The 7,500-nt window shown below is 58.9% G+C and overlaps 2 non-coding genes and 1 pseudogene across 2 annotated transcripts; all 3 read right to left on the bottom strand.

Moving 5' to 3' along the window:
- Positions 1-3,148, bottom strand: part of LOC124772618 — a 7,429-nt pseudogene extending 4,281 nt beyond the window's left edge.
- Positions 3,149-3,336: 188 nt separating this feature from the next.
- Positions 3,337-3,491, bottom strand: LOC124772639. Its single transcript, XR_007014108.1, has one exon. It is a non-coding gene; the product is annotated as a 5.8S ribosomal RNA (ribosomal RNA).
- A 351-nt stretch (positions 3,492-3,842) lies between these two features.
- LOC124772975 lies at positions 3,843-5,751 on the bottom strand. Its single transcript, XR_007014425.1, has one exon. It is a non-coding gene; the product is annotated as a small subunit ribosomal RNA (ribosomal RNA).
- Positions 5,752-7,500: the final 1,749 nt, after the last annotated feature.

The raw sequence follows: 7,500 nt of genomic DNA, 5'->3' as shown, positions 1-7,500 counted from the left end.
AGTGTGCGCTCTGGGAAGGCTTTGGCCAGCTCTTGGTTAAAGAACCGGCAGCCTTGGAGGGACAAAGTCGCCTCAGCATGCGCAAGACGGAGCAACTCTTCTTGCGACCACCTGGCCTTCTTCCTTTCCGTTTGCACTTCCGCGTTGGCGGCATCAGGGTGGGCACGACGGCGATGAACGCCGAGCCCGGTCTTTGTTGAAAAGGACCGCAGACATTCAGGGCAGACAGCGGGGAGCGGCGCTCGACCCGCGCTGGTTGGCTGGCTGGAAAGCTCGTCAGCTGGCACAGGCACTCCAGTGGGAGGCCTGGTACCTTGATTTCTTCTACTACTTGCACCACTCCCGCCGTTTACCCGCGCTTGCTTGAATTTCTTCACGTTGACATTCAGAGCACTGGGCAGAAATCACATTGCGTCAACACCCGCTAGGGCCATCGCAATGCTTTGTTTTAATTAGACAGTCGGATTCCCCCAGTCCGTGTCAGTTCTGAGTTGATCGTTGAATGGCGGCCGAAGAGAATCCGCGCACCCGCGCGCCCCCGGAGGAGCACGCTAAGGCGGACGCGGCCTCGCAGCAAGGAAGATCCGTGGGAGGCCAAGGCACGGGACCGAGCTCGGATCCTGCACGCAGGTTGAAGCACCGGGGCGCGAACGCCGCGCAGGCGCGCGCATCCTGCACCGCCGGCCAGCACGAGGCCGACCAACGGCGAGAGCAGACCACGCCCGCGCTAAACGCCCGCACTTACCGGCACCCCTACGGCACTCACCTCGCCCAGGCCCGGCACGTTAGCGCTGACCCACTTCCCGACCAAGCCCGACACGCCCCGATCCTCAGAGCCAATCCTTATCCCGAAGTTACGGATCCAATTTGCCGACTTCCCTTACCTACATTATTCTATCGACTAGAGGCTCTTCACCTTGGAGACCTGCTGCGGATATGGGTACGAACCGGCGCGACACCTCCACGTGGCCCTCTCCCGGATTTTCAAGGTCCGAGGGGAAGATCGGGACACCGCCGCAACTGCGGTGCTCTTCGCGTTCCAAACCCTATCTCCCTGCTAGAGGATTCCAGGGAACTCGAACGCTCATGCAGAAAAGAAAACTCTTCCCCGATCTCCCGACGGCGTCTCCGGGTCCTTTTGGGTTACCCCGACGAGCATCTCTAAAAGAGGGGCCCGACTTGTATCGGTTCCGCTGCCGGGTTCCGGAATAGGAACCGGATTCCCTTTCGCCCAACGGGGGCCAGCACAAAGCGCATCATGCTATGACGGCCCCCATCAACATCGGATTTCTCCTAGGGCTTAGGATCGACTGACTCGTGTGCAACGGCTGTTCACACGAAACCCTTCTCCGCGTCAGCCCTCCAGGGCCTCGCTGGAGTATTTGCTACTACCACCAAGATCTGCACCGACGGCGGCTCCAGGCAGGCTCACGCCCAGACCCTTCTGCGCCCACCGCCGCGACCCTCCTACTCGTCAGGGCTTCGCGGCCGGCCGCAAGGACCGGCCATGACTGCCAGACTGACGGCCGAGTATAGGCACGACGCTTCAGCGCCATCCATTTTCAGGGCTAGTTGCTTCGGCAGGTGAGTTGTTACACACTCCTTAGCGGATTCCGACTTCCATGGCCACCGTCCTGCTGTCTTAAGCAACCAACGCCTTTCATGGTTTCCCATGAGCGTCGATTCGGGCGCCTTAACTCGGCGTTTGGTTCATCCCACAGCGCCAGTTCTGCTTACCAAAAGTGGCCCACTTGGCACTCCGATCCGAGTGGTTTGCTCGCGGCTTCAGCATATCAAGCAAGCCGGAGATCTCACCCATTTAAAGTTTGAGAATAGGTTGAGGTCGTTTCGGCCCCAAGGCCTCTAATCATTCGCTTTACCGGATGAGACTCGTACGAGCACCAGCTATCCTGAGGGAAACTTCGGAGGGAACCAGCTACTAGATGGTTCGATTAGTCTTTCGCCCCTATACCCAGCTCCGACGATCGATTTGCACGTCAGAATCGCTACGGACCTCCATCAGGGTTTCCCCTGACTTCGTCCTCACCTCGCAATGAGGACGAGACGCCCCGGGAGTGCGGAGGCCGCCGCCCCGTGAAGGGCGGGGAAGCCCCATCCTCCCTCGGCCCGCGCAAGGCGAGACCTTCACTTTCATTACGCCTTTAGGTTTCGTACAGCCCACTGACTCGCGCACATGTTAGACTCCTTGGTCCGTGTTTCAAGACGGGTCGTGAAATTGTCCAAAGCTGAAGCGCCGCTGACGGGAGCGATTATTCCGCCCGAGAGCATCCCGAGCCAACAGCGGCGCGGGTCCGGGGCCGGGCCAGGTAGGTCCGTCATCCGGGAAGAACCGCGCGCGCTTGCCGGGAGCCCGAGCGCCCAAAGGGGCGAATCGACTCCTCCAGATATACCGCCGGGCAGCCAGCCAGGACACCGGGGCTCTGCCCAACAGACGCGAACCGAGGCCCGCGGAAGGACAGGCTGCGCACCCGGGCCGTAGGCCGGCACCCAGCGGGTCGCGACGTCCTACTAGGGGAGAAGTGCGGCCCACCGCACACCGGAACGGCCCCACCCCGCGGCGAGTGGAAAGGCAACCGGACACGACCCCGCCGCGGATTGCTCCGCGCGGGCGGCCGGCCCCATCTGCCGAGGGCGGAGGCCAGTGGCCGGATGGGCGTGAATCTCACCCGTTCGACCTTTCGGACTTCTCACGTTTACCCCAGAACGGTTTCACGTACTTTTGAACTCTCTCTTCAAAGTTCTTTTCAACTTTCCCTCACGGTACTTGTTCGCTATCGGTCTCGTGGTCATATTTAGTCTCAGATGGAGTTTACCACCCACTTGGAGCTGCACTCTCAAGCAACCCGACTCGAAGGAGAGGTCCCGCCGACGCTCGCACCGGCCGCTACGGGCCTGGCACCCTCTACGGGCCGTGGCCTCATTCAAGTTGGACTTGGGCTCGGCGCGAGGCGTCGGGGTAGTGGACCCTCCCAAACACCACATGCCACGACAGGCGGCAGCCTGCGGGGTTCGGTGCTGGACTCTTCCCTGTTCGCTCGCCGCTACTGGGGGAATCCTTGTTAGTTTCTTTTCCTCCGCTTAGTAATATGCTTAAATTCAGCGGGTAGTCTCGCCTGCTCTGAGGTCGTTGTACGAGGTGTCGCACGCCACACCGCCAGCCGGCTGTGCACGCTACCGAGAAAGTACCGGTATGCGAACCGCCAGGCGACGGGCGCGCATCGCACGTTTGAGGAGACGCGGCCGGCCCCACAGGCGGCCGCGACACTCCCAGGTCTGCGAAGCGGGGCAAACGCCGCGCGCTTCAGTATACGTAGCCGACCCTCAGCCAGACGTGGCCCGGGAACGGAATCCATGGACCGCAATGTGCGTTCGAAACGTCGATGTTCATGTGTCCTGCAGTTCACATGTCGACGCGCAATTTGCTGCGTTCTTCATCGACCCACGAGCCGAGTGATCCACCGTCCTGGGTGATCTTTTCTCAGTTTCCGCCGCCTCTTTCGAGACGGTCGCATAGGCGGGAGTGAGGCGTGTGGCGGCCCCTGTTCCAGCGTTCTGTGTCCAACGGCCTCACGGCCGACGGGCGTCGTACGGCTCCACACCGGAGCGGACAGGCACTCGGGCGAAAGTCATTCAAAACCGGCGCCAGGCGCCAGGTGCCGCACGCCAGCCGCTCCAGCGCTTCAGCGCTCGTACCACACAACATTGCCGCTAGTTTTGAGAGGCACGCGTGGTTCCGCACGCGGCGCACGGCTACTGCGAGCCGTACAGGTAGCGTGTTGCGCGACACGACACGCACATCGAAAGACATGCAGTCTAGTCGGTAATGATCCTTCCGCAGGTTCACCTACGGAAACCTTGTTACGACTTTTACTTCCTCTAAATGATCAAGTTTGGTCATCTTTCCGGTAGCATCGGCAACGACAGAGTCAATGCCGCGTACCAGTCCGAAGACCTCACTAAATCATTCAATCGGTAGTAGCGACGGGCGGTGTGTACAAAGGGCAGGGACGTAATCAACGCGAGCTTATGACTCGCGCTTACTGGGAATTCCTCATTCATGGGGAACAATTGCAAGCCCCAATCCCTAGCACGAAGGAGGTTCAGCGGGTTACCCCGACCTTTCGGCCTAGGAAGACACGCTGATTCCTTCAGTGTAGCGCGCGTGCGGCCCAGAACATCTAAGGGCATCACAGACCTGTTATTGCTCAATCTCGTGCGGCTAGAAGCCGCCTGTCCCTCTAAGAAGAAAAGTAATCGCTGACAGCACGAAGGATGTCACGCGACTAGTTAGCAGGCTAGAGTCTCGTTCGTTATCGGAATTAACCAGACAAATCGCTCCACCAACTAAGAACGGCCATGCACCACCACCCACCGAATCAAGAAAGAGCTATCAATCTGTCAATCCTTCCGGTGTCCGGGCCTGGTGAGGTTTCCCGTGTTGAGTCAAATTAAGCCGCAGGCTCCACTCCTGGTGGTGCCCTTCCGTCAATTCCTTTAAGTTTCAGCTTTGCAACCATACTTCCCCCGGAACCCAAAAGCTTTGGTTTCCCGGAGGCTGCCCGCCGAGTCATCGGAGGAACTGCGGCGGATCGCTGGCTGGCATCGTTTATGGTTAGAACTAGGGCGGTATCTGATCGCCTTCGAACCTCTAACTTTCGTTCTTGATTAATGAAAACATACTTGGAAAATGCTTTCGCTTCTGTTCGTCTTGCGACGATCCAAGAATTTCACCTCTAACGTCGCAATACGAATGCCCCCGCCTGTCCCTATTAATCATTACCTCGGGTTCCGAAAACCAACAAAATAGAACCGAGGTCCTATTCCATTATTCCATGCACACAGTATTCAGGCGGGCTTGCCTGCTTTAAGCACTCTAATTTGTTCAAAGTAAACGTGCCGGCCCACCGAGACACTCAATAAAGAGCACCCTGGTAGGATTTCAACGGGGTCCGCCTCGGGACGCACGAGCACGCACGGGGCGGTCGCACGCCTTCAGCTCGCCCCACCGGCAGGACGTCCCACGATACATGCCAGTTAAACACCGACGGGCGGTGAACCAACAGTGTGGGACACAAATCCAACTACGAGCTTTTTAACCGCAACAACTTTAATATACGCTATTGGAGCTGGAATTACCGCGGCTGCTGGCACCAGACTTGCCCTCCAATAGATACTCGTTAAAGGATTTAAAGTGTACTCATTCCGATTACGGGGCCTCGGATGAGTCCCGTATCGTTATTTTTCGTCACTACCTCCCCGTGCCGGGAGTGGGTAATTTGCGCGCCTGCTGCCTTCCTTGGATGTGGTAGCCGTTTCTCAGGCTCCCTCTCCGGAATCGAACCCTGATTCCCCGTTACCCGTTACAACCATGGTAGGCGCAGAACCTACCATCGACAGTTGATAAGGCAGACATTTGAAAGATGCGTCGCCGGTACGAGGACCGTGCGATCAGCCCAAAGTTATTCAGAGTCACCAAGGCAAACGGACCGGACGAGCCGACCGATTGGTTTTGATCTAATAAAAGCGTCCCTTCCATCTCTGGTCGGGACTCTGTTTGCATGTATTAGCTCTAGAATTACCACAGTTATCCAAGTAACGTGGGTACGATCTAAGGAACCATAACTGATTTAATGAGCCATTCGCGGTTTCACCTTAATGCGGCTTGTACTGAGACATGCATGGCTTAATCTTTGAGACAAGCATATGACTACTGGCAGGATCAACCAGGGAGCTGCGTCAACTAGAGCTGAGCAGCCGGCCGCCCGGGAGTGTGTCCCGGGGGCCCGCGCGAACACGCAAGCGTCCGCTCAATCATTCTGCAAACAGGAGGAGGCTGAGCTCCCCTGCACAATACACCTCGAAACCCTCTCAGGTCCCGGCGGCGCGCAGCGCCGTCCCAAGTACTTGGTCGGGTTCGAGAGAGGCGCAATCGCCCGGAGTTAGGCGAGTAGACGCTTTCGGTGCGACCACCCGTGCTCCCAACTGAGCTTGCCGCTGCCGACAGAGGCCCGGGAGCGTGCTGTCGTGGCATTGCCGGCGGGAGACAACACGCGCCACCTACGGTGACCGGCAGCTCCAACGACAGCGCCACAGAAGGACAAAAGCCCCACTTGGGTGCCGAAGCGAACTCTCCCAGCACAGCGCACGCGCCAACACATCCGCACAGCTGCGATACAAACCACCAGCGAGAACCGCTGGGGCGACCGAGCAGCAGACGGCGTCGCGGCGCCGAGCGCCGGGCGGCGGCGCATCCTCAACGCACACAGTCCTCAATCGGACCAGCACACTGAAGATGTCCACCGCGCTTCGCACCGGGCCCGCGAGGACCTACTTTGGCCGCACGGCGCCGCGCGCAGGGTGCGCCGGCGCGCAGCTGCGACGCCTGCCGCGTCCGTCGGCCGGCGCGCCTGCCACTGGCCGCCCCCACCAGCCGGCTGTAGCGCGTGCGCCCACGCACCGCGCGGCCAGCACGCCGGGAGGCGCCCCCTCACCGGCCGGGGACGGTCCCACCCAGCCACCGCCGCGTATCGCTTCACACCCAGATGCCGTTCAGTTTCGTCGGCATGGTGGGTATCGCTGGAACAACCGGTTAGTACCTCAACCTATCGTCGCCATCACCGATTCACCCCTAGCGAGAACAACCGCACCACAACAGGTTACCATTTCTTCATTTGCGTAACTTCACCAGAAAACGCAGGCGTCCATCGCCATTTGCAACTTCAACGATTATTGCATGCCTGTGTCAGGTGTCACGCCACACTACGTCTGCCCACATACACGCAACAAAATGTGCACGCCTAGACAATACGTGGAAGGTGGCCCCCGTACGTATGCGATGTCCATTGCTCGAACGACTGTCAACCGGCCTCTGTAGCATGTCGCAGATATGGAACGCGGTGCACCATGCCATCACGGTGTGTGAGGAGAGACGACTAGGTCCGAATACATCAACAGACAGCTCATGCTGATCGCCATCCACGGCGTCCGTTCCTCCCACACGTCTCTATGGCGTACCACACTGCAATCCAGCTCTCATAGGGAGACGACACGTAGCTGCGTGCACAATATTTGCACTGTATGGTCCGCCGTTTTTGGGCGCAGTCGTTGTACGGTCACACATGTGCCACGATGTATCATTCAGTACATAAGGACGAATGTGCAGTACAGATTGTGGTTCACGCGTACGACATCAGCGGACAGTTGACACAGGCCGCACCACAACGTAGCCTGCGTACGTCGCATGCGAAGGGCATTGAACATGCAAACTTGTCACCAACCAGCTTGCGAAGGCAGGGGGCAAGGTGGGGACGTGGGGACGTGGGGAGGGGTGGGGGGGGGGCGGCATGTACGTCCTGCTGCCATCCACATTACAGTGTACAGCAGGAGCATGTGGAAAGTCAGCAAGACTTGCAAGGTGTTTAACATGAAGCGATACACAGGGGAGCGGGCAGTGCGAGTAGCGAACTATATTGCGAGGGT

This window comes from Schistocerca piceifrons, unplaced genomic scaffold, assembly GCF_021461385.2.
Source record: "Schistocerca piceifrons isolate TAMUIC-IGC-003096 unplaced genomic scaffold, iqSchPice1.1 HiC_scaffold_943, whole genome shotgun sequence".
NCBI classification, from domain to species: Eukaryota; Metazoa; Arthropoda; class Insecta; order Orthoptera; family Acrididae; genus Schistocerca; species Schistocerca piceifrons.
This window is presented reverse-complemented; position numbering and strand designations above follow the sequence as displayed.